At 39.7% G+C, this 24,399-nt stretch overlaps 1 protein-coding gene and 1 pseudogene across 6 annotated transcripts in view; both read right to left on the reverse strand.

Moving 5' to 3' along the window:
• ADK (adenosine kinase) overlaps positions 1 to 24,399 on the reverse strand; it is a 564,565-nt gene that overhangs the window by 44,308 nt on the left and 495,858 nt on the right.
• Positions 6,198 to 9,367, reverse strand: LOC107000149 (DNA-directed RNA polymerase III subunit RPC4 pseudogene; annotated as a pseudogene).

Consider the following 24,399-nt stretch of genomic DNA (forward strand, 5'->3'; position numbering starts at 1 on the left):
CACAATGTAATTTAAACTCAGTGTTATTACCTAAAAAATGAAGATAATATCTGTTCTACCTATTTTCTGTGACTATTATATGGATTAAGTATTAACAGTGTTATAAAAACACACTGACAATATGAAGACCTATATAATATTATAAGGTATTTTTAGGAGCTTATTTTCTTCAATCAGGTAATAAGTATTTGTTGAACAATAGCTATGAGCTCATTAGATCTCATAGAACAATAGTTATGATACTCTGTTAGATCCTCTGGGGGAGATACAGAAAAATATTAAGACATGATCTGTCTTCTCAAGGAGCTTAGAATCTAGATGGAAAGAGAAACCTAGCATATATCAAAGAATCTGTGAAATGTCACACAATGTAATATCTATTATAACTTCAACAGGAGTTCAAAAAAGGGAAGAAACAATATGAGTTTAACTGGAGATGCTTTCACGGAGAAGACTGAACTTAAACTAGGTCTTAAAGATGTGGATAATGAAGAAGAGAGGAAAAGAAAGGTGTGTATGTCCCAAGAGGAACAGAGACAGAAGAAAGTTTATATATCAAGTAAGGCAAGAAATAAATCAAGATGAGTGGGATCTAGCCATTTCTAGGGAGAATTTGAAAGCTAGGCAAAAGTTTGGATTTGATACATCAGGCAATGGAATGCAACAGTAGTTATCTGAGTGAAAAAGCACTGCACCAAATGCTTTGTATACTTTATCTCATCTAATTCTCAAATGAGTAAGGTATCACTAATCTTATTTTATAAATGATGACACTGAGGCTCACAGAGTTTGTCAACTGCCTAGGGTCCCATGGCAAAGGCAGGAATTTGGGACAAATGAATGAAAGAGAAGTAGTAAAATGTGATCCCAAAGTTGTCATTCAAGTAATGTTACAACTACTTTTCTGAAAAAAAGGTGATCATGGAATAAATAGATTTTGATTCATCGTTATACAGCAGTTAACTGACATTTAAATTCCCGTAAGCCTGGTACTGATAACCAAATTTGACTAAATTAAGTTGATAAATTCTCCATAGAGAATAGAGGGAGTATAATCGTGGTTAAGAATATAAGTCAGAATGCTTGGGTTCACATTCCAGATTTGCCATTTACAATCTGGTAATCAAATTAAATTCTCCTTTTTTTTGCTTTTATTTTTTTCTTTGAGATGGAGTCTCACTCTGTCACCCAGGCTGGAGTGCAGTGGCACGATCTCGGCTCACTGCAACCTCTGCCTCCTGAGTTGAAGCGATTCTTCTGCCTTAGCCTCTTGAGCAGCTGGGATTATAGGTGTGCACCACCACACCTGGCTAATTTTTGTATTTTTAGTAGGGATGGGGTTTCACCATAGTGGCCAGGCTGGTCTCGAACTTCTGACCTCATGATCCACCCGCCTCGGCCTCCCAAAGTGCTGGGATTACAGGCATGAGCCACCGTGCCCGGCCCCCTTTTTTTTTTGAGACAGGGTCTCACTTTGTCACTCTGGCTGGAGTGCAGTGGTGCGATCTCGGCTCACCACTACAGCCTCAACTTCCCTGGCTCAAGTGATCCTCCTACCTCAGCCTCCCAGGTAGTTGGGATTACAGGTGCATGCCACCATGCCCAGCTAATTTTTTGTAGAGATGAGTTTTCGCCATGTTGCCCAGGCTGGTCTCAAACTCCTAAGCTCAAGTAATCTTCCTACCTCGGCCTCCCAAAGTGTTGGGATTACAGGCACGAGCCACTGTGCCAGGCCAATTTTCTCATATTTAAAATAGGAGGCTAGACATGGTGGCACATGTCTGTAATCCCAGCATTCTGGGAGGCTGAGATGGGCGGATCGTTTGAGCTAACAAGTTCGAGACCAGCCTGGGTAGCATGGCAAAACCCCATTTCTACAAAAAATACAAAAACACTAGCCGGATGTGGTAGTGCATTCCTGTAGTCCCAGCTACTCGGGAGGCTGAGGTGGGAGGATGGTTAGAGTCCAGGAGCAGGAAATTGCAGTGAGTCAAGATCATGCCGCTGTACTCCGGCCTGGGTGACAGAGCCAGACGTTGTCTCAGAAAGAAAGAAAAAAGGAACAATAATAGCATTTATAGGTACTTATAGGATTTTTGTGAGGAGTAAATTAGTTAATACATATAAAGCACTTAGAGTAAAAGTTGACAGATAATAAGCATTCTTTTTAATGGTTAAATGGACAAGGATATTATTAATCTTGAAATGAAACTTGTGATGGTTAATACTGAGTATCAACTTGATTGGATTGAAGGATGCAAAATATTGATCCTGGGTGTGTCTGTGAGGGTGTTGCCAAAGGAGATTAACATTTGAGTCAGTGGGCTGGGGAAGGCAGACCCACCCTTAATCTTGGTGGGCACCATCTAATCAGCTGCCAGAGAGTATAAAGAAGGCAGAAAAACATGAGAAGTCCAGACTGGCTTAGCCTCCCAGCCTGTATTTTTCTCCTGTGCTGGATGCTTCCTGCCCTCGAACATTGGACTCCAAGTTCTTCAGCTTTGAGACTCGGACTGGCTTCCTTGCTCCTAGCTTGTAGATGGTCTATTGTGGGACCTTGCGATCGTGTGAGTTAACACTAGTTAATAAACTCATATATATATATATGTATGTATGTGTGTGTGTATATGTATGTATGTATATGTGTATATATGTATGTATATGTATATATACTATTAGTTCTATCCCTCTAGAGAATGCTGACTAATGCGAGACCTTTGAGTATAGGAGATTCAGGTCTCACTTAAAATTGCTGCTTCTGAAGGCATGGTTCTGACCTTGCAGACTACCTGCCTCTACATCATTATTTGTGGTAAAATCTCTTAGTTTGTTCATGTTTGCATCTAATTTTCCATAAATGTTTCAAGTTAATTCCAGTTAAGGTCTTCACTTTTGAATGTAAATATATAAGTGAATGAGTGTTGACTTTGAATACAAAAATAGTTTTCCATGGAAAAATGACCAAGAAAACCATGATAGATGGAATTACTGCTCTAAAACCTTATTTCCCCTTGGGTTAGTGTATGTGAGTGCATTTAAGAAATTTTTTAGAGACAGGATCTCTCTCTGTCACCCAGGCTCCGGTGCAGTGGTGCCATCACAGCTCACAGCAGCCTTGAGCTCCGGGTTCAAATGATCTTCCTGCCTCAACTTCCTACGTAGCTGGGACCACAGGCATGCGCCACCATGCCCAGTTAATCTTTTTTTTTTTTAATAGAGATAGGGCCTCCCTATGTTGCCTAGGCTGGTTTCAAACTCCTAGACTCAAGTGATCCTCCCACCTTGGCTTCCTGAAGTACTGGGATTATAGGTGTGGGCCACTGCACCTGACTCTCTCTTTCTCTGTCTCTCTCTAGCTTAGTTTAGTAAACCATGTAAGTAAATAAACTCAAGTTTCTAGTTGTCAATGATCCTGCCATTGGGATTTAATAATTTAGCATTTCAGATGCTCTCTCTCTTTCTCTCTCTATATATACACACACACACAATATGAATTAATGAGGTTTCTGTTATCTTTAATAAGTTCACTAAATGAAGCATATCACTTTAATCTTACTATAAAGCTGTTCATTTCAACCTGGTCTCTACTTCTTTAAATGTTATCTGCTGCACTCTCTTATCTGAAGAACTGGTTTCCAGTCAGGCATGGTGGTTCATGCCTGTAATCCCAGAGCCTTGGGAGGCTGAAATAGGAGAATCACTTGAGCCCAGGAGTTTGAGACCAGCCTGCACAACAGGCTGTATCTACAAAAAAAAAAAAGTCAGCTGGGCATGGTGGTGCGTGCCTATAGTCCCAGTTACTTGGGAGGCTAACTAAGGTGGGTGGATTGCTTTAACCCAGGAGGTTGGGGCTGTAGTGAGCCATGATAGCACCACTGTACTCCAGCCTGGGTGACAGAGGGAGATCCTATCTCAAAAACAGACAAACAAAAAACTAGTTTCCTCTGCTGTATTAGCTCATAGTTCACTGATCATCTATGGACTGTCTACCTTTGGTGAGGTTTCTAACCCTGATTCACTCAGTTGAGCACAGGAAAGGAGCTAGGGCTCAGGGCACAAAACTTGGCTGCCTAGGTAAGAGGAGTTATAGAAAAGGCAGTATTTTTTTCTGATGATCGCTAGCATCCAGAACTATGCCTGGTATATTATAGGGGCTCAATAAATATATGATGAATAAATGGAGTAATTTTTCATGAATACAAATCTGATGTTATTCCCCTGTTAAAAACTCTTCAATGGTTCTATATTGAATGAACTCTTAACTCTAGGATATGAATCCAGCCTTTGTTCAAACTTAACCTTTCCCTGACCAAAAGAGTAACTTTAGTCAAACAGTTACTCTTTGGTCATACTCATGATTTCCCAAATGTGCCATGATCTTTTATTCTTATGTATATATCAAGTCTACATTTCAAATTGTTTTTCACTCTTAGTTCCAAATAAGGCATGTCTTCTTGGCTATAGTCCTTGGCCTCCAAGCAGAACTGATCATTCTCTTTTATGCCATCACTTATAACCTTCACATACTTTCAGGAAAGTATCTATCATAGTTATAATTACTTCTTTACAAATGTCTTCTCAACTAAACTTTGAGCTCCTTATGGGTAGGAATTATGACTTAATCTTATTCCCAGCTCTTAGTACTGTATCTGGTAGAGAGTAGGTGCTCAATTAACATTTATTGTTAAATATAATGATTCTTCCTACTAGATTTTAAGTTCCTTGAGACTGGTGTATGTTTTACATTTGATTCTCTCCCAGAATCTAGTATAGTATGAACTCACTATACATTTTCTGGCTGATATTAAGTAGTAAATAACTGTACTATGTTTCTCTAGCTTAGTTTAGTAAACCACGTAAGCAAATAAACTCAAGTTTCTAGTTGTCAATGATCCTGCCACTGGGATTTAATAATTTAGCATTTCAGATGCTTATATAAAAGTAAATCATACAATTGCTTGAAATTTAGAAGGAATGAATAAATTCAACCTTGCACAACCTTTCCCAAAAACCTTTCCAGACCTAACTGTGCTGAACACATTCTGGAAATAATGAAAATATTATTTGATTGGTGCTTTCACTTTCTATCATTCCATCATTTTAAAATGAGGACATATTTATGAGTTGATGAATCTAGATTCAGATCCTGTTTAAAGATAGAAGGCTGACTAGGTGCAGTGGCTCACACCTGTCGTCTCAGCCAAGGTGGGAGGAACACTTTAGGCCAGGAACTCAAGACCAGCCTGGGCAACAAAGCATGATCCCGTTTTGACAAAAAATTTAAAAAACTGTCCACAGAGGCAGTCTACAGATTAAAAAAAGTTAGCTAGGTATGGTAGCACATGCTCATAGTTCCAGCTACTCAGGAAGCTGAGGCAGGAGGATCCTTTTGAGTCCAGGAATTCGAGGATGCAGTGAGTTGTGATTGTGCCACTGCACTTCAGCCTAGGTGAAATAATGAGACCCTGTCTCTAAAACAAAACAAAACGAAAACCCCAAAACATAGAATGCTCTCGTGGGACTTTGAATTAACACTTGATTATTTATTTATTTACTTAAAAGGAAATTAACATTTATTGAGTGGCTACTGGTTCTGGCCTTGTGCAAGGAGTTTTCATCTATAATATCCCATGTAATCCTCACGTCAACCCTGCGAAGTAGGTATCATCCCCATTTTTGTTAGATGAGGAACAGGAGGCTCAGAAAAGTTAGGTAGTTTTTTTCATCAGCCAGGAACTGATGAGCTGGGACCCCATGCTTAAGTCTCAGACTCAATCCTTGCTCTCTCTCCTACGCTGCCTCTGGGAGGAAGAAGGGAGCACCTGCAAAAGCTGCAGTCCTCACACTTCCTGCCTGATGCCCCAACAGCCACCAAAAGCCTGCACCTTCCCACAGATCCTCCCCCCTCCCTTGGGAGGATGCAGTCAGTTGAAGAGATTAAGACACAAATACAAAAATAAATAGCATGGACAAGTCCCCAGCAGCAAGGATGTGCCATCTCCACACTGTGGGAAAGTCACTGTGCCATTCACAGTTGCTGTGGAGGAAGCCCCGTGGGCTCTGGGGGAAACTGGGACAATGGCTGCCAAAGGTTGGAGTGGGTGGGCTCAACTGGCCTCTCCTGGGTTGCAGAGATCCGAGAACAATATGTCTGGAGCAGACAGCAGCTGCCCGCCATCCTCCTCCATCTGATCATTTTACCAGTGTTTGTGATCTAAGAGGGATTCAAAATTGGGGGAACACACAAGTTTGTGCTTCACATGTCTCCCTGGTCCTACCTCCAAGGCCCACAGACACCCTCTCCTGCAGGAAAGAGCAGGCGGTTCCCATGGTCACATCCAGAGTAACCTTGCCCAGGAGGGGTTGCACCCTTTTGGATTTGTGGATGGGCAGCTTGCCAACCTGACCCTCTGTCAGGTCAGCTAGGATAGAAGCATTCTCTGCCAGCCTGGCTTCCTGGTCTTTCTCCTGCTTGATGAGTACCACCTGTCTATCCTCGCCCTGCACCTCTGCCTTGATGAGCTGGGTGGTGGGTGGCCAGGGAGAGTTGTCTGGCAGCTGGAGGAACAGCAGTTCCTCCTTGGTGAGGCTCAGCTCCCTGAGCAGCTCTGCCACAGGTATGTCCTTCGGGAGGCCAGGGAGCCTTCCTGGCTGCTCTGGGAGGAGCCTTCATCTTGGCCTCCTCCTCCTCATCTTGTGGCTCCTCTTTCAATTTCACAGTAGGTACACCTACCTCTTCCTTGGGGCCAGCCAGCCAAGGTTTAACAACTGGTTCATCATTTTCTTCCTTAAAAAGCCACCCTGAGTGAGCCAATGACAGCTGCACAGGCATGTTTCGAGTGTCATTCCTCAGCCTGGGGTCATCGATGAAATCGTCCTTTTCCAGCATGGTGAGATGTTTCGTGTCTTCATCCATCTCTTTCTTCTCTTTTTTGATGTTGATGATGAGAAGGTCCCATGTCTGACACATCCACTATCTTATCCCAGTTCCCTTTTTTCTTCATTATTTCAGCTGGGCCTGCTCAAAGATGGAGTGGGACTGGATCACTTCTGGGCGGCCTCATCCCTGTCCATGAACCTCTCTCTGTCCATCTCTCTCCCTTTCACGTTTCTCCTTCTTGACAGCTACTTCTTCCTTGGGTTCTTCTGACTGATGATATTTGGGGTGAAGGTTTTCTTCTTGACTCCCAACTGTAACCCCCAGAGTAAGGTTCCCAGAGTTGATGAAGGGAAGGCGGCCCAGGGTGAAGGGGTTGCCGGTCACTGCCTGTTGAGCTCCTGGGCCCCAGTCAGGAGGGGTCAGGGCCCTCGCAGAGTGCTGGGTTCGCTCACCCCATTTTCTTCACCTGTGACTAACCTGCCGCCAGCCCTTGGTCTCCACAACAAGCAGAAGTCTGAATGGCAGGCCCTGGGCCCATATTGGCCCCCCGCCTTTTTTTTTTCTATTGAGACAGGGTCTCGCTCTTGTCACCCAGGCTGGAGTGCAGTGGTGCAATCTTGGCTTACTCACTGCAACCTCTGCCTCCTGGGTTCCAGTAATCCTCCTGCCTCGGCCTCCCAAGTTGCTGGAAATACAGGTGCCTGCCATCACACCTGGCTAATTTTTGTATTTTTAGTAGAGATGGGGGTTTCCCCATGTTGGCTAGGCTGGCCTCAAACTCCTGAACTCAGGTGATCCACCCACCTCAGCCTCCCAAAGTGCTGGGATTATAGGCATGTGCCATTGCACCTGGCCTGAATTAATATTTGAATTGGATCAAACCAGGGCAAGCAAATGAATCCTAGTGACATATGCGGGATTCACCTCATGAGGATGCCATATAAATTCAGGTAATATCTGTATGTATATGATTCTTCTTTATAAAGAGACCATGGACTCTTAGGGCTGGGAGAATAGGAAGAAGCATTTATTAAATAATTTGGACCAAGGCATTATAGTTATAGAAAATACTGAAAGGCCAAACATCAGTTGCTGTCTTTTTAGTGGCCTGGTTCCAATTATTGCAGGAGTAGGACATTATTGGTATTCTAAATGTGACCCTTCTTAAAATCATGTATCTTCTTCTGACAATGGTCAAGATTTTCAAAATGGATATGTACATACAAAGTTCTTTATTTTTGAAGAAGCAGCTATTTCTAATCATGGACTTTCCCTCAGTAAGATTGTTATTTGAATTGTTGATGGTGGCAATGGAAAATATTTAGAGTTTACAAAAAACAAAACAAAACAAAACAAAAAAACCCAAAACTGCATTAGATAGGAGGGAACCAAAAGTTCCTTTTTTCTCTATGGCATAGAAGAAATCTTAGAGCAAGAAAGCATTTCAGGGATAATAATGCCACAAGGCAATGTCATAGGTTTATACTGAAAGACAAAGATTTTTTTTTTAACAGTGTATACTGTACAATAAAATTAAAGTTCCCTAAAGTATGAAGTCAATTTCAATGGGCACCCTGACAATCAAACACTGATAAAAGTTTTGAGTACTATTTATTGTCCAATAAACTAAACTAGATTCACAGATTACTTGTCTACTTGGAATACAGCAATAAACACCAGTAAACAACCATTTTATCCAATTTAAGCAGAAGTCTTTTCTTTATTGAGTCATTTGCCAATCTCTCTTGCACTTAAAAGCAGATTAAAATGTGTAACATATGGTTAATTACCTGTAAAAACAACAACAACAAAACCTCTCAAGTACACTGATTTTAAAGCTTGGTTGTATTCCTCACCATTCTTTATGAATAGAAGCTGCAGCACCAGGGGGAAAAAAAAGTTGCAGAAATACTTGAAGGATAATACTCATGTTATTCCTTTTCTTTTTTTTGGAGACAGAGTCTAGATCTGTTACTCAGGCTGGAGAGCAGTGGCATAATCTCGGCTCACTACAACCTCTGCCTCCTGGGTTCAAGCAATTCTCCTGCCTTACCCTCCCATGTAGCTGGGATTACAGGTGCCCACCACCATGCCCAACTAATTTTTGTATTTTTAGTAGAGATAGGGTTTCATCCTGTGGTCCAGGCTGGTCTTGAACTCCTGACCTCAAGTGATCTGCCAACCTCAGCCTCCCAAAGTGCTAGGATTACAGGCGTGAGCCACTGCACTCAGGTCCTCATGTTCTTCCTTCTGTTAAAGGATCTAAAGTTGAGTTACAGCTTAGTCAGACATCTGAGGTTCAATAAAGTCTCTGGGCAAAGACACAGCTCTGGGAAAGATTGAATAATCTAAAGAATTAAACTAAAACCAAGAAAATTTAGTCCCTCAATAATAGTGATCGGTAGAAGCAGTTCAGAAATTGAGTTCACACCGGCTTACGAATTGATTGTACATTTCTCTTCCCAACTCACCATTCAATGCCTTCATCTTGGTAGTTTGAACGGTGAGTCATGGTGGGAGTATTTACACCATGGAAATTAGAAAACACAACAAACTAGGGCTTGGTTTGCTATGAACTGACTGTTAAAAATATATACTAGCATACTGGGTTCCATCTTACAATTAGGCTTTTTTTTTTTTTTTGAGACTAAGTCTCACTCTATCACCCAAGCTGCAGTGCAGTGGCGTTGATCTCAGCTCACTGCAACCTCTGCCACCCAGGTTCAAGTGATTCTCCTGCCTCAGCCTCCCAAGTAGCCTAGGTTGTAAGCGCCTGCCACTACAGCTGGCTAATTTTTGTATTTTTAATAGAGATGGGGTTTCACCATGCTGGCCAGGCTGGTCTCGAACTCCTGACCTCAAGTGATCTGCCTGCCTCGGCCTCCCAAAATGCTAGGATTACAGGTGTGAGCCACCACACCTAGCCTACTAGGCTATCTTTAAATTGCTGTTTGGTTTTTTATTTTTCCCAAGCAAGGACTGAAAATACAATTGTTACGCTGATAGTTCTGTAGAAAGTTCTATTGGGTAATGCTGCTATGAATATTTTTATCTAAGAAAGTTCGCAGCCAGGTGCGCCGTCTCATACCTGTTATCTCAGCACCTTGGGAGGCCAAGGTGGGTGGATCATCTGAGGTCCTGAGTTCGAGACCAGCCTGGCCAACATGGTGAAACCCTGTCTCCATTAAAAATACAAAAAGATTAGTTGGGCGTGGTGGTGGGCACCTGTAATCCCAGGTACTTGGGAGGCTAAGGCAGGAGAATTGCTTGAACCCGGAGGCAGAGGTTGCAGTGAGCCGAGATGGCACTATTGCACTCCAGCCTGGGTGACAAGACCGAGACTCTGTCTCAAAAAAAAAAAAAAAAAAAAAGAAGAAAGTTCCTTCATATCCCTTCATAGCCAAATTCTTTCTCAATAAAACAAAAACCAAAAAGCTACTGATCCGATTTCTATCACTGTAAATTAATATTGCCTGTTCTAAATTCAAATAAATGTAAACATACAGTATATGTTCTTTTATATCTGGCTTCTTATCTCAGCACTTTTTTTTAGCATAATGTTTTTGACATTCATTCACGTGGTTGCTCACATCAGTCATCCACCTCTTTTAACTGTCAGTGGTGTGCTGGAGCCAGAGTAGCTAATGAGAATTAATTCTGCATATAAAAAGCTCTTCTCAAATCTGCATTCAGTGACCTCACATTGATGGTGGGAGTATTTAAAGCATGACACAATTGCTACTAATCTACGTTACTTTTTCCTGAAAGCCAGTCATAAAACATTTGCTACCATACCACTGATTCTCTTTTAAATAACCTGCATCAACAGTGATAAAAACAGAAAGAAATGTTGGTTTGCAGCATCAGGATCTGTTTAGGCAGGAAAGGACAGGGAAGGCTAACTGTTATCAGTTAAAAAATGTAGCTGCATAATAAAATCCCTTAAGTTTTCTCCTTTGGCTTACAACTAGCTGAAAGGGACAATTTTCCAAACAAGAGAGCAGAATGTCCTTTCTGAAATTTTTCATCTGGGATTTCTTCATTTGACTCAAGTGTCTATCAAAAAATTTTAAAGAAGGAAACATTCTTCCTATAACATACGGGATGTCACTAGACAAACCAGTTCTCCATAATTCAGGATAGGCAATGCCTATTAGATTAAGAAGAATGTCACAAGCCTATAAAAAAAATTCAAGATCCTGTGTCAAAATAGGCCATATTTTCTAATACTATACCTAATTTTGGCAATTCCATTCAGAACTGGTTCTAAACTATCCCTAGCTGATGCCTCCATTTCCCCTTCACTGCCCCAAACATCATTCTAAATGCCTACAGCTCTTCTTAAGCTACATACTAATTCTAACTCTCAGAGAAAAAAGAAGTCATTAGGTGTCAAGTCTTTATACTTTGCTAGTTATGTTGAACAATTAATAGTTTTCCATCAAACAATACAAGAATCAGTATTTTTGTTTCTGAGAATGAAAGAAGATGGGAGATAATTCATTTTAGGGACATTACATCATATAGCTTTAGAGGATACTATTTATACTCTAGTCTATGCAAATGGCACCTGCTAGACTTGGCCTGTTCACAGATCACAATACTATTTTTACTTCCTCAGATGACCCAGACACCATATACAAACTGGGCATAATATCGCTGTCAGTACTACAAGGTTGGTGTCTTTAATTGTGCGTGGTATGTGAAGTCTCAACACTGGTTATACCTAGGCACAAGAAATTTGTGCTGTGCTAGTTAATCTTGTAAAAAACAAAGTAATGCCAAAAAGTCTCTATTTTTAATGTACTGACAAGCTGTGCTAGTGGTACCCCAAAGAAATAAAAGAAGGAACAACTCCCTCCCAGCCCAGATATCAGTTTGTTCATCTATTTTAATACCTCATTTTAGATAATACAAAATGTTCTATGTGAGCTGTAAGGTGCAACATTAGGCATTAGCAATTACTTTTTTTCTTTTTTTTGAGACAGAGTCTCATTCTGTCGCCCAGACGGGAGTGCAGTGGCGAGATCTTGGCAGCCTCCACCTCCTGGGTTCAAGTGATTCTCCTGTCTCAGCTTCCTGAGTAGCTGGGACCATAGATGCCGGCCACCACACCCGGCTAGTTTTTGTATTTTTAGTAGAAGCAGGGTTTCACCATGTTGGCCAGGGTGGTCTCGAACTCCTCACCTCAAACGATCTGCCCGCCTCAGCCTCCCAAAGTGTTGGGACTACAGGCATGAGCCACTGTGCCTGGCCAACAATTACTTTCTATAATATTTTACCACAGTGGCCTCTGATAAGGAAGGGGGAAAGCCTAAATTCTGATTCGCTCAATCTGAAAATCTAGGATTTGAGGGGCAAGTTCACATTTCTGATAGCAATGGCAATACTCTAAACATGCTTTGAGATTGAAGACAACATACTCTGGACCATATAGGAGTTTTCTCCTCCTCACAATCAGGTATCTTGGTTTTGAAGGGATGGAGACAGAAATATCTTTTAGACCGTCAGGAAAGTCACGGGGACAAGTTTTCACATTTTTTGAGTTTAAATGTGGCTGGGGAATCTGAAAATGTGAACATTTTATCCAGCATTTCCCAACACTAGAATGTCACTCTAGACTTCAGATAGCTCTTCTTTCTTGACTATACATTAAAAAATTTAGTGGGAAGAAATGGAGACAATTGTTGAAACTTAGCAGGAAGTCTACCATATTAAATATTTAAGTATTAGCTGATTGACTGACAGATTTTTTTTCTTTTTCTTTTAATAGAATCTCACTCTGTCGCCCAGGTTGGAGTACAGTGGTGTAATCAGGACTCACTGCAGCCTCAATCTTTCAGTCTCAAGCGGTCTTCCCACCTCAGCCTCCTGAGTACCTAGGACAATAGGTGAATGCCATCATACCTGGATAATTGTTTTAATTTTTTCTAGACAAGGTCTCCCTATGTTACAGAGGCTGGTCTTGAACTCCAGGGCCCAAGTGATCCTCCTGCCTTGTGCTTCCAAAGTGTTGGAAATATAGGTGTGAGACACTGCGCCCAGCAGACAGTAGAATTTAAAAGACTTCTAAGCTAGCAATTAAGTATATTTTCTAATAATCTAATTTTTATATACTACTTTAACAAAAATAGAGAAAACTTTATTATTTCTTATTTTCTTTCTTTTTTTTTTATTTTTTGAGACGGAGTCTCGGTCTGTCACCCAGGCTGGAGTGCAGTAGTGCGATCTTGACTCACTGCAACCTCTGCCTCCTGGGTTCAAGTGATTCTCTTGCCTCAGCCTCCCAAGTAGCTGGGACTACAGGCAGCGCGCCACCATGCCCAGCTAATTTTTGTATTCTTAGTAGAGATGGGGTTTCACCATGTTGGCCAGGATGGTCTTGATCTCCTGACCTTGTGATCTGCCTGCCTTGGCCTCCCAAAGTGCTGGGATTATAGGCGTGAGCCACCGTGCCTGACCTATTTCTTATTTTCTTAGTGGTTACTATGGGAATTACAATTAAAATCCTAAATTCATAACAATCTAGTTTGAATTAATACCAACTTAGCCTGGAGAGTATTAAAAGCCTTGCTCTTATACAGCTCTGTTCCCCTCTTTATGTTGTTGTCATAAATTACATATTTTACATGTCTTTCCATTAACATATAATTTGTTTTTAGGCATTTTTCTTCTTTTTTTTTGAGATGGAGTCTTGCTTTGTCACCAGGCTGGAGTGCAGTGGTGCCATCTCGGCTCACTGCAACCTCCACCTCCCAGGTTCAAGTGATTCTCCCGCCTCAGCCTCCCAAGTAGCTGGGACTACAGGCGCGTGCCACCATGCCCAGCTAATTTTTGTATTTTTAGTAGAGATAGGGTTTCACCATGTTGGCCAGGATGGTTTTGATCTCTTGACCTCATGATCTGCCTGCCTCGGCCTCCCAAAGTGCTGGGATTACAAGAGTGAACCACTGCGCCCGGCCTAGGCATTTTCCTTTCATGAATGAAAGAAGAGTTACAAACCAGCAATACTGGTTTTTATATTTACTTATGTAGATACCTTTACAGGAGTTCTTTATTTCTTCATATGGCTTTGAGTTACTGTCTAGCATTCTTTCATTTAATCCTGAAACATTCCCTTTTAGCATTTCTTGTAGGACAGGTCTATTAGCAATAAACCTCTTTATCTTTTATCTGGAAATGTCTTAATTTCTCCTTCACTTCTTAAGGACAGTTTTGCCAGATTATAGAATTTCTGTATTCTTAAGCCTGTTTTTTCACATGGCAAGACACATACATACATACATACATATATGTATGTGTATATATACATATATGTATTTTTTAAACAAAGAAGCTAACTTACCTAGTAGATTCTCCACAATTCACAATGCATTTTAATCTACTGAAGATGCAAGAAGATAAATTGTAGTGTGGGCTGAGATCAGTGTTGAACTGAAGATAGGAAAGCTTTTCAAGAAATTAGTTGCTGATTGTACCTTGATAATTAAATACACAAACCTATGATCCTTTTAGGCTTACTTAATTAGTATCAAATGAGCTTACTTAATTACAGCTGTAAATTAAATGCACAGCGTTTGCCTCATCTCAAAATAATTATATGTGCATTATAATGTGAATTATAGAACATTAATTTGTAGTTTATCGATTACTCCCTAAACAGAGACTGAAACTCATTAGGACAAAGTTATTATCATAGCAGTTTTGATAAATAGCTCCTAGAAGAGGTTCCTGAATAACGTTTGCATACAAGTTCTTTAAAGGAGAACTATACATGTGTCAGAGTTAGTAGTACACACATTTATTGCAAAGCCCTGGTTCAGAAAAGTGTGCTCCCTGAGGTATTCAGATAAGAGGCATATATGCTTATATGTATGTATACAGTAATATCTCCCCGCTCATTCTGCACAGAGTTAGAACAACTTTTTCAAGTTTATAGTAGAGGCTACAATTACCTTTTAAAAAAATCTTTTAACATAAATAACTACAGATCAAACTATTACCTCTAGTAAACCAGTTCTTAGCATCCCCCAATAGAAAAAATAATAGATTATCATATTAAGAAAGCTTCTGTTATGTCTATTATACTCAAGAACCACACAAAGAGGGACATAACTCTATATCATCTGTGGATAGTATACTGTGGGTAGCTATCTTTTTTTTTCTTCCTTCTGCAATTTAATCTGAGAACAAATATTTGCTGCTAGAAAATGAACAGATAATTATTAAAGGCATAAATACAGACTAATTAGGGAGAGAAAACATTCTAACTCTAGAGGTTTGTTGTTTTTTTTTTTTTTAAAGGAAATGACTATGTTTATCAATTGGGAAGAGCTGAGTACAAATGGAGCTCACTCAAAATGCAATTTAATACCTTTTAATTTGGGAAGGAGATTCTAACTGTAAATTAAAATATTTCAAGTGCAATTTCATGAACAGGCCTTAGATTTTTCCTTAAACATAATGGATTTAAGTCAAAATGTGAGATTTTCATGATTAAAATAGACAAACTTTTCAGACTAGCCGGCCCTTGTCTTACATGCTTTAAATGTACCCATTGTTTTTCACATTTTCCTTTTCCTGCTCTCTTGTGAGACAACTCCCACTGACCACACCAATAACCGTGGCTGAGCTTATATTGTTTTCCTTCGTTTTTTCTTCAATATTTTGCACTGTGAAACTGCTGCCACAAAGCCTGAAGACTGCACTTGATTGCTTACTGTAATACTAACATTTGCTAATTAGGAGTAGCGGCATTATCAGGCTTAAAAAGCAACAGCAGTGAAGGCTGAGCAGCTATGTCAAGGCTTTCCTCAGCATGTGGTATTTTTAACTTTGGCCACCATAGCTTTTTCCTCACTATATTTGTAGTTTTCTGCCATTTTCTCTTTAACTACAGAGACTGAAGGGAAGACCTAAGCATAATAATCCTGTTTTAATTCAGCTCAATTTGGGCCTAAAGCAAACATTGAATTACTCATGATTAATTCTAAGGAACATAACCTACTCTCATGTTCAATGGGTCTATGTTTGAATCTAACTAGTGGCTTCCCCTCATCTTTCACTGCCTTTCAGTCTTTCATTTCCCTGTGTTAATCCCCAAAGTAAAAGAAAAATCATAACTTGTCATTCTCCTACTACACAAAATTTTTGTATTCTGCAACTCACATTTCAAGGAACTTATATTATTATCCTTGTATCATGTGTTCAAATTCAAATTAAATTCAGACCACTCTATAATAAGTGACAAGATGCATGAGGGCACTGTGATCTAGGCAACCATAATTATACAATTATTGATAAAGTTGCTGTTGATAAACAATGCAAAAATTAGGAAATACTATTTTGCAATTAAGTGATGAAGAAAGCTGTTTACTGCCTTCCATTCTATCCTCTGTTAATAAGATTGAAGTTGCAGATGTTCATGTATGCTGCATTGATGTTAAATGGTGCATGATGCTCTAGGTGGTTCCCATAACCTTGCTTTGTCTACTCTGAACTGACTCAATTGATATGATAATATAGAAAAATGCGGGGCTGAACTGGCACAGTTTCCATAGCCTTGAAATCTGCCATTGGACAGCCAACTGCTTCTAAAAGTTCTTGTTCAGTTGTCACTGACAACAATGTATTAGACAAACAATATTTTGAAATTAACCACACAGGTGGTGATATCACTTACTGAAGCTTTTATCTCATCAAACAAAGTACACATCAATGTATTTACAAAGCTAGCAATTGGGGACTTTGTGATCTTTTTGGGAGTTCAATTACTATTAGAGTAAGTATTAACATAAAGAAAGCAGAAATCATTCAGGGGTCATAAACAGTGGTAGTAGCACTTGCAGCTTTTCGACACAGGTATAATATTTAGAGAAACACCTTTCTCCCTTTCACAAAACCTGTATTTTCATCTCATTATTAAATAAATGTTTTAGATTAATAAATAAAATCTTCAATGTTGCTCAATATTGCACTTTACTCATAAAAAAATCATCATGTAAGAGACTCCATATAAGACTGGTAGGAATCACTCTGATGCATGAAAATGAAATGACACACTAGAGAACCTTGAACACTGAAGAAAACTGAAACACTTGCAAAAATATACTGAACAGAGAAGAAGTAGAAAAATACCATAAATATAAGGGACAACCAGAAATCTTTGAGTTTAGAATTTATGGGCACATATGGATTAAAGACAGTACATTTGCCTTGGTGCAGGGGGTAGGGGATGGACAATTAAACAATTAGAAGAGAAAGAGAAAAACTGCAAATAAACTAGAGGAATACAATTTTGAAACAAAAATTCTAGAAAAGCTGATATTGAAAACTTAGTGCTAATGAAGGTAGAATACAAAAGTGAAACACACTGGGCTGCTCTGTACTACCTAGAAGTTAACATTCAATATTTAACTCCCCAAAGAGCAAATTCCCACATGACTAGTTAGATAAGACATGGGCTAAAGGAATTTAGAGAAGCACCAGATAAAAAAAAATGTGCATACATATAATTAATGTTTTAAAGAAGGGCAGCACAAGTGTTTTTTAAAATAAAACCAGGCTAGGTATGGTGGCCCATGCCTGCAATTCCAGCACTTTTGGGAGGCCAAGGCAAGAGGATCATTTGAGGCCAGAAGGTGAGACCAGCTTGGGCAACATACAAAGCCCCATCTCTACAAAAATTTTTAAAAATTAGCTGGGTATGGTGGCGCTTGTTCTCCTAGCTACTCAGCAGCCTTAGGTGGGAGCATTGCTCGAGCCCAGGAGTTCGAGGTTACAGTGATCTATGATTGCACCCCTACACTCCAGCCTGAGCGGCAGAGCAAGACCCTATCCCAAAAATAAACACATAAAAAAACCAATTCTTTCACTTAAGTCAAAGTTGGAACAGTAAGCTTGTTTTAACTTTTTGTTTATACTTGGCTTAAATCCTAAATTGAGACCTTTCATTCTGAGCATTAGTTTTATTACAAGACTAGAATATAAACATAAAGGAAAATGGGGCCACTGTACACTGTATCCATCGCCCCTCTGAACTGCACTCATCTCTGTGGGAAGACTGAATCTGTTCATAAGGACTGTACTTCCTATCTGATTAATATCAGATTAAACCTTCAAGAGGAGCTCTTAAAGAACATCTGGTTGAATGTGGTACAGATGCCCCAGTCAGGGTTATCCCTGCTCTCTAACAGTTTCCCAAGCAATCCAGAAGGACAGAAAAATATTAATATGGATTTAAGTAGGTTGCAGGGACTAATGGCAGCCTAGGTAATTCAGACCAAGTGTCTTATCAAGAATTAGAACATCTGGACATATTTAAAAAAAATTTGTTTGAAGGCATTGAAGTCCTAACAAAAGAATGAAGAATTACCAGGCTATAATACAGAGGACGACAGAAACCTAGAGAAGTGAGTCTGGTGTTTGATACTATGAAGACAAAGTCTGGAACCCAGAGTCTGTCAAGAGAAATGGACCTAGTTAAAATCTCCTTATCTCAGGGTGGGAATCAAAAGGATTAAGGGTGTGTGAACAGGCAGTAGAAAGACCTAGACAAGGGATTGTAGCTTAGCCTCTAATAATCTAAATCCTTAAACTTAAGATTAAGATAAATACAGTGTGCCAATGTCCCCATGCCTGCCAAAAGCAAACATGAATCATCCTATACCTCAAATTATTTCTATAAGCAATTTAGCAAATATAACATATCACCCACAATAAAAAATAAACAGTAATATAAAGAGGCAAGCAGGAAGTTAAAACCAGCAGAAATTACAGCTTAATAAAGCAGTTCCAGATATTGAACTTAACAAACAGAAACTTTGAAATAACTATGCTTACTGATCAAGAGTTAAAGATAAAATCGAGAATTTTAACAGAGTACTGGAATACAACAGACAGGTTTAAATGGAAATTGAAAATAAAAATTTTTAGTGGATAGTTTTAATAGAAGCTTAGACGCAACTTAAAAAAGAAGTAGTGAACTGGAAGACAGAACAGAAGAAAATACCAACAATGAAGCCCAGTGAAGACAGATAAGATGCATTCTATATAGTTTCCCAAAGTAGAACTACAACCTGTGGGTAAAAGTGATCAAGAAGGCAAATTTATATCCAAGAGAAGGAAAAAGTTTCTAACAATTTAGGGTTTATAAAACCAAATGAAATGGACCTCTCTGGTTATGAATGTTTTAGAGAGGGTTTCTGACTTGAGTTGGGAATGGGATAAGATGATCCCTCTGTCCCTTTCAATTTTAAGACCTTAGGATTTAGGTTAAGCATGGTGACTCATGCCTGTAATCCCAGCACCTTAGGAGGCTGAGGTGGGTGGATTGCTTGAGGCTAGGAATTTGAGACCAGCCTGAGCAACACAGTGACATAGTGAGACGCCTGTCTCTACTAAAAATAAAAAAATTAGCCAGGTATGGTGGCACATACGTGTAGTCCTAGCTACTTAGGAGGCTGAGGTGAGAGGATCCTTTGAACCCAGGAGTTTGAGGCTGCAGTGAGCTATGATCATGCTACTGTACTACAGCCTGGGTGATAGTGACAGAGTGAGACCCTGTCTTTTTTAAAAAAAAAAAAAAAGAACTTAAGATTTTATAAGAATTCAGAGAGTGATCAGGTAGAAAAATTAAACTCAGGAGAATAAGTTTTTAAAGACCATAGTATGATCCAATGAATGTAAAATTATATAATATGTGTGAATGTAAGCACTCAGTAGAGATGTCCAGAAGTAATCACTAAATTGTTAACAAGTATTATCTCTGGGGAGAATTTTAGTAAATATTTTATAAGAGGGAATATGGTGAAGATGATAGCAGTAACCATGAGATCAGAATATTGCAACTAAGGGTATTACATTAGAGGAGGGGTTCTCAAACTTTTTCTCTTAAAAAATTATTGAGGCCAAGTGCCGTGGCTCACACCTGTAATACCAGTACTTTGGAAGGCCAAGGCAGGAGGATTGCTTGAACCCAGAAGTTTGAAACCAGCCTGGGCAACATAGTGAGACCCTGTCTCTTTTTAAGTTAAAAAAAAAAAAAAAATTGAGTCCATCAAAAAATGTAAGCCAGGAAAAAAAAAAAGAAAAAAAAAAAGAAAAAAAAATTGAAGACTCCAAATAGATTTTGTGTGAGTCAGGTTTATTAATATTTACTTTATTAGAAATTAAAATGATCTTAAAAAATTTCTGAATAAACCTACATTTTACATATTTTAATAATTATATATTCCAAACAAAAATGTTAGTAAAAAGTATGGCATTTAAGTTTTTGCTTATCTCTTTAATATCCAGTTAACAGAAGTCAGCTAGATTCCTATGTCTTTTTCAGCATTCAATCTGTTGTGATATCATACATTATGTAGTCTCTGGAAAACTCTACTGCCATTGAGAGTCAAAAAGGCAAATAATATATTTGAATTACTGTGAAGTAGTTTTGACTTCATAGAAGAGATTCTGTGAAAAAGCCTCAGAGAGGGCACCCCCAATGAGTCTATACTTTGAGAATCACTGCATTAGATTAAGGGCTGTAGTTGTCACTATGCTGGGAAGGTGGCCTTGTTCACTCTAGATAAGGTATAATTACTAGGAATGTGTCGGTTCTGTTGTGCTCACAGCTGTGGCTAGTGGGATAGGCCAATAAGGAATTCACGTTCTGCAACTTAGAAAAGATCCCAAACAGGCCGGGCATGGTGGCTCACACCTGTAATCCCAGCACTTTGGGAGGCTGAGGTGGGCGGATCACGAGGTCAGGAGATCAAGACCATCCTGGCTAACACAGTAAAACCCTGTTTCTACTAAAAAAAAAAAAAATACAAAAAATTAGCTGGGCGTGGTGGTGGGTGCCTGTAGTCCCAGCTACTTGGGAGGCTGAGGCAGGAGAATGGCGTGAACCTGGGAGGTGGAGCTTGCAGTGAGCTGAGATAGTGCCACTGCAGTCCAGCCTGGGCGAAAGAGCGAGACTCCGTCTCGGGGAAAAAAAAAAGTGAAAGCAAGCTGGCCAACAAAGAATATTTTAGACTTCCCTACTCAGATAAAGTACCACTGTGCTGATCCTTTTATGTAATAATGGGCCTGAATTACATACATATCCCAACCTGTAATTTCTTTTTCATTGTTAGAAACAAGTTTTATGTAAATGCATTAGACAAACTATACTAGCTGAAGCCTGACATAGAAGAACCAACAAAGGTCTCCAAAGTGAAGACAGACTTATCTCCATATTAGAATACTAATAACTTAAGACCAAGATAGAAACCCAACCCAAGATAGATGGGGATCTGAAACCTGCAGAGCATGGCAGCTGCCCCTTTCTGGACCACCAAAAAATTATTTATTTTTAATTTTTTAAAAAGTTATTTTTTTAAGTAGAGATGGAGTCTTGCTATGTTGCCCAGTGTGGTCTCAAACTCCTGGGCTCAAGGGATCCTTCTGCCTCAGCCTGGGATTTTAGGCATGGGCCATTACGCCTAGCCAACAGAAATTTAAAAAAATAAAATAGTAAAGGGTCCACAGCCTACCTTCTACTATGAAAGGCATGATTTAGCCCATTTGATCAGAAAGAAAATTAACAGGCCCTTGAGACTCTCTCCCTAACTTTTGAAGACTTAAAAGAACCCAGTCACAGGTGTTGCAGACACCATTTTCTTCCTTAATTGGGAAGTCAAAGGCTCTATTTCAGATAATTTACTACAACAGTTTGGTGCCAGAGTATTTTTAATCTTTTTCCCATGGTATTACATCCTAGCAGTGAAATAATATTTTATATTTGCCTAGTCTTTAAAAATAAAAAGTCTGAGAGAATGGTCTCTATGAAATAAGAATTATATCCTATTCATCCAATAATTCTTTTAATACGACATTCCTATTACATTAACATCTAGACCTGGGCTTGTTAAAATATGGCCTGTGGGCTACATCTGGCTAGCTGCCTATTTTTATAAATAGAGTTTTATTGGAATACAGCCACACCCATTTGTTTACATAGGGCTGTTTTCACGCTACAGAGGGAGAGTTGAGCACTTGCAACAGAGGTAGTATGCCCTGCAAAGCAGACAATAATTACTATTTGACCCTTTACAAAAAGTTTGCCGATTCTTGATTTAAACATGTAGTCTATTAGAACTGAAAGATACATTAGAGATTTTTTAGCTACTCCTTTCACTTTACAGTTGAATAAAATGAGGCCCAGAGAATTGAAAAACGGAGCACACAGAAGACAAGTGGAAGCTTCCTAGCACATGGGATTCCCTCTTTGTTATTTTCCAGCTTACTCATTCCACACGAGGAATGCTCTGCCTAAAGCAAGAGTCCTGCCGAGTCTCTTAAAAGCCACATATGGTGTTGGCACAGAAATTGTTTTTTCAACACCTGGGTAACCAGGCTGTGTGGGTCCCAGGAGTGCACCAGTGCCCTCAGCTTCAGCTTTAGCCAGTCCCTGAGGAGTTAGATCTGAGAGAGAGCCACTTTCAAGGCCCTGCCTCATTAGTTCCTGCTGCTACCGATCTAACTCAGAGAAAACTGGTCCTTCCCTCATGCCTACTGCACCAAGGCCAGTCTTGGGTAAAGAGGCTTTGTTCATAGAGGATTTGTTAATTAAGTCATCACTGTACTAATAAACCCCCAGAGCTTCAGCCAGTAGTAGTCTATGCTACTTAAGGGTTGCTGAATTTGTATGTTTGTAACTAAAAGGAATATATTATTTTAGAAACAACTGATACGTTTTTTAAAGTATGAAAATAAGATATGGAAAATACAAGAGTATCTAATACCTTACCCCCAGCACACTGGCATACCCACTCTTGCTACTTTGTTTTTTTTGTTTGTTTGTTTCTCCTTGCTTGCTTGCTCGCTTGCTCGCTCTGTGGCACAGGCTGGAGTGTAGTAGCAAGATCTCGGCTCACTGCAACCTCTGCCTCCCAGGTTCAAGCTATTGTCCTGCCTCAGTCTCCCATGTAGCTGGGATTACAGGCACATGCCACTACGCCTGGCTAATTTTTGTAATTTTAGTGGAGATGGGTTTTACTGTGTTGGCCAGGCTGGTCTTGAACTCCTGACCCCTCAAGTGATCCGCCCACCTTGGCCTCCCAAAGTGTTGGATTACAGGTGTGAGCCACCGTGCCCAGACTCTCTTGCTACTTTGTAATAGCAGGTAATTTTATATTCTGATTTGTTTATACTTAAAGTCCTCAAATCCTAAGTGATGAAGTTTCACAAAGTGAATGAACCCACCGTGTTGGTTTATTTTTCATGTAACGTAATATATACAGTTTCAAGTTGCTACATTATTTTTAATGATGGCTTGAGTAAACAACACACTTTACCTATTATTTTTAGTTTGCTTTCATTTTTTTCACTATTGTACATAAAAGTGACATGAATGTCTTCATATGTAGATGCTCCTAGATTTTTGATTATTTAGATTAAATTCCAAGAGCTGAAACTGCTGTATAAAAGGATATGAAAAGTTTTACCAATTTATACTGTAGCAATATTAAGAGTATATGTCTATACCCTAAGCATCAAATAACAATTCTTTTAAAAGATTCTCCTATCTCACATATTCCAATTTGAACTTCTTTATGAAAGTCCCCTATGTCTTCTAACATATCCAGGTTCAACCTATAGAGTAATCTTCAGTATCTAGAGCTCTGCTGAGCGTGGTGGTTCACGCCTATAATCCCAGCACTTTGGGAGGCTGAGGTGAGTGGATCACTTGAGTCCAGTAGTTCAAGACCAGCTTGGGCAACACGGTGAAACCCTGTTGCTACAAAAAAATAAAAAAATTAGCCAGGTGTGGTGGCATGCAACTGTAGTCCCAGCTACTCAGAAGGCTGAGGTGGGAGGATCGCTTGAGTCTGGGAGGAAGAAGGGGTTGCAGTGAGCCGTGACTGTGCCACTGTACTCCAGCCTTGGCAACAGAGAGAGACCCTGTCTCAAAAAAACAAACAAAAACAATAACAAAAAAACACAAACTAGAGCTCATATTAGTCTCACCCACAAGCAGGATGACACTGCCAGAAAGCCATTAAAAGTCTGATTTTAAAAGAAAAGCTCATTAATAAAAGCAAAAATGTACAAAGGTTCAAATAAGTTTGATTGATTGAGACATGGTTTCACTCTATTGCCCAGGCTACAGTGCAAGTGGTATGATCATAGCTCACTGTAACCTCGAGCTCCTCGCCTCATGTGATCAACTGCCTCAGCCTCCTGGGTAGCCAAGACTACAGGCGTGTGCTACCATGCCTGGCTAATTCCCATATTTTTTTTTTTGCAGGGTCTCACTATGTTCCCAGGCTGGTCTTGAACTCCTGGTCTCAAGTGATTCTCCAGCCTCAGCCTCTCAAAGTGTTGAGGTTACAGGTGTGAGTCACCCTACCAGGCCAAAAAAGCTTTATTGAAAGTATTTATTAATGATATGGAGCATGTAAGATATTGATCTTTCTGCATCTCTCGCAAAAAAAAAAAAAAAATCAAGCTTACGTGGTATTGATACATTATATAAAACCTGCTTAAAA

The sequence above is a fragment of the Macaca mulatta genome, chromosome 9, assembly GCF_049350105.2.
Source record: "Macaca mulatta isolate MMU2019108-1 chromosome 9, T2T-MMU8v2.0, whole genome shotgun sequence".
Classification (NCBI taxonomy): Eukaryota; Metazoa; Chordata; class Mammalia; order Primates; family Cercopithecidae; genus Macaca; species Macaca mulatta.